At 28.4% G+C, this 3,647-nt stretch overlaps 1 non-coding gene across 1 annotated transcript; it reads left to right on the plus strand.

The window, feature by feature from the left end:
• Positions 1–559: 559 nt before the first annotated feature.
• On the plus strand, positions 560–631 carry Trnac-gca (transfer RNA cysteine (anticodon GCA)). The gene has a single exon. It is a non-coding gene; the product is annotated as a tRNA-Cys (tRNA).
• The last annotated feature ends 3,016 nt before the right edge of the window (positions 632–3,647 follow it).

Raw genomic sequence — 3,647 nt, forward strand, 5'->3', positions numbered from 1 at the left:
CCTAGAGATATGAATATTACAAGATATATTTATCTTTAAGAACGTACATAACTTGAGATCTATACATCTATATCATTTTATTATCTTGTGTGTTTTATCATCTCGGTAAATGTAGTATAGGCGTCATTTTACCGGTTTTTTTTTTTTAGTTTATATCATTCAAATTATTTCGAAATACATATTTTATTGTGTGTAAAAAATTGATTTTTATATCAGTATATTTGAATGCAATATCAGAGTACCAGTATAGTATCAGCATAATGCTAATGTAATGTCAGTGCACTTTGTATTTTTCACTGAATTTCGCGGATCGAATAACAACAAAAATATCATACATTGCAATATACAAAAATATGAGTATATAGAAAAATTAGTCAGGTGATTCCTATGAACATTTACCATTGTTTCTAATATGTTTGTAATAATTGTCGTTTTCTTTTTTTAAGTAGGACTTGAAAATTATATTTATCAGATATAATTAATAAATATCAAAATTACAATAAAAATAATTTATTTAAAATACAATAGAAATAGGCAAGCAAAGAACATATCTTCAATCGGGGGTATAGCTCAGTGGTAGAGCATTCGACTGCAGATCGAGAGGTCCCCGGTTCAAACCCGGGTGCCCCCTCAAGTTTTTTTTTGTATCTACTTTGAATTTTTTTTTAGTTTATTATATTATATTTTTCTTTTATATTTATTCTATTAAAAGAAAATCTAATACAAACTTCATCTAAAATTAGCCCAAGTATTGCCTAAGAAAATGATAATGAATCGCTATTCAGACTGTTACAATGTGATTTGAGATAATAGACAAGTTTTAGTCTGAATTTCATTGAACAAATTAAAGGAAAAAAAATTGTTTGACAGTAGATTATCAATTTAAATTTAAATCTTTAGAAATTCAGTGGCTTGAATAATGAATTTAGATATTTTTTGAGGAATATTAACATCTTATTTTTTTTAACCGAAATTATCAATCGATTGAGTTATATTTAAAAGAAATTTTGTTAGCATTGGAAAAAATGACAATTAAGAGATAATACATAATCATGTCTTCTTTGCATCTGATCCAGCGAATTTAAATGATTACACATTCTAATCGATTGATAATTCCTATCGAAAGAATACAAGATGCGACCTCAAGAAATATACATATATTATTGAAATAAGCTATTTAAATATCAAGTTCACGGATTTCCCTAATTTCTGAAAGAAGCAATAAACGGAAACGTTGAAAGAGCGATGGAGGATAAAGCGCGGTAACATGGCATACCACCATAAAGATCTGACAAGAGAATAGAGAGCCATCGGTTAATCCGCAAGACTGTCCGCGAAAGATGAATGTTCGATGTACGAACCACCTGCTTTGACGGTGAGCGTTAAATCCGTAAAACCCCACTAAATATTCGCCGAATCCGTGAAATGCCCGCAGTGCACGCTTGGGGCGATCAGGCCAATTGGCAGGCCGCCAAATGAAATGTATATCCGAGATAAATCTCCCTATCTCGACATCGTACGGGTTTTCGGAGTACGCAGCCCCTTATTTAAGGAATATTATAATGCGTAAAGTCCATGCTGGATCATTTGACATATCATATATTTGTTATAATTTGAACATTTTTGTGAAGAAACAGTTATATCTTTTCTTCTTGCTTCTTCTCCAATATAAAAATTAATTATTGGAAAAAATATATATATTTACAGTGATATATCGAAATCTACAAATATTAACACATAATAATGTAGTAATGATCTTTCAATTATGCGTGATCGAATCTAGTAATTTATAATAATAATGCAGCGGCAACTTGCCCGAAGAAACTCGGGATTGCGTAAGTCAAATGACAGATGGGATCGTGCTAATCCACCATTATCGTTAGCAATGATCGTCAGCTCGATCCTGAATACAGTCCTTTTGTATTCGCGAGGTTTAGGGATCGACACTGTAATCGGGTTCAATGCTTCCAGCAATCGTATGAATCACAAGATAGATTCCGTGCGGTGGATCTTGTTATAAATAAAGTAAAAAACTATTGATTGAAATATCTATCTTCCAGTTTAGGAACGTGCATTCTGTTTACATCATTTTATTTCATTCGAAAACCTAAGCGCAGATTTTTATTTTATATTTGAAAGGATTTTTTGAAAAAATAGATGAATATTTTTAAAAGCTCGTCCTCAATCGTCTTTCTCCGATATAATTATTATAATATTTACGAGGGATAAAACTGACTCAAATGCATTAACAAAAAAATTAAAATTATTTTTTTCTAGTTTAATTATTCTCGATTATCAAGTTCTTTTCTTTTAATGATTTTTTCGAAAAGATATCGAATTAATTTATATTTTGCCTTATAATATTATGTCCACTTTTTCAATTATTATATTGTATATCAAATAAATCAAAATGAAAGAATCAGATTTTTTAACTTCTCTTAATAAAAGAGAGATATACATTTATTTTATCATGCAGTGCATTTCTAAACTTCCTGCTTGAGAAGCAGTGGACTGAGAATTGTAGAATAGAGATCAATACGAACGATGATCCTCCGCGGCTTACCACGTAGTGTAGGATCAAACATTGGCGTCCTTGCTTTAGCCAGCGACCTGGCAGTAACAAAGGGTCCATGTCCCTGAGGGGCTTCTGCGTTTTGTCCTCGGAGGATCGTCAGTTTTACCCTCGTCAATATCCAGGGGGTTGAACGTTTAAATTATTCATAAACATAGTCAAGTGATTTGTAAAATATGACTTACTATTGCTCTCGACAAGTTTCTCGCTCTTAATTCGATTTGCGTTCTCGTCCAGATCCTTATGACACATTCTTTAAAAAAAAATTTTTAAATAAATATTTTATATATAAATATATATAATAAAGGAGAGAAAAATACATAAACAATATCAAATAATATTTTTTAGAAAAGCAATTTATTTTTTATCAAATAGATTACAATTTGCGCATAGTTATACATATAATTAAAGTATTTTTTTAATTTTTTAATTTGAGAATTTCAATTACCATTTTGCGTATAAATGATGAAAGATAAAATTTCTAAAAAATGTAAAATTTTTAATTTTTTACTGAACATTATATTAATAGTGTATATCATGTTATATCATTGGATATATTTTTTACTATCGTTGGTGTAAAAGATATGGAATGATATATTTGAAGAGTTACCGATACATCGTAAATTAATCTAATATATATAATATCATATCAACTGAATAAAAATAGATCTAAATAAATATGAATCTACATTTTAATTAATTATATTGCTTTTTCATCATATACATACTTATTATTTTACATATTATACAATATTAATTAAATGAAGTTAAAAATTAAATAACGTCAGTATACAAACATCGTAATAATAATTGAACATAAATAAGAGTCAATATTAATAATAAATCATATTAAGCGCGTGACATATTGAGTTTCATTTATTTTTATTTGCAACATCAATTATTGCATATAAATTTGTTTACTTTTTATTATATACTTGCACGAGTGTGCCTGTTTAAAATATACAAAAATTAATATTAATTTTTACATATTATTATATTAATTTTTTTATATTTTAAACAGGCGCACTCGTGCAAGTGTATAATAAAAAATAAACAAATTTATATGCAATAATTT

This window comes from Camponotus vicinus, unplaced genomic scaffold, assembly GCF_025532165.1.
Source record: "Camponotus vicinus isolate PSW18456_S1 unplaced genomic scaffold, iyCamVici1.0 SCAF_14, whole genome shotgun sequence".
In the NCBI taxonomy this organism is placed as follows: domain Eukaryota; kingdom Metazoa; phylum Arthropoda; class Insecta; order Hymenoptera; family Formicidae; genus Camponotus; species Camponotus vicinus.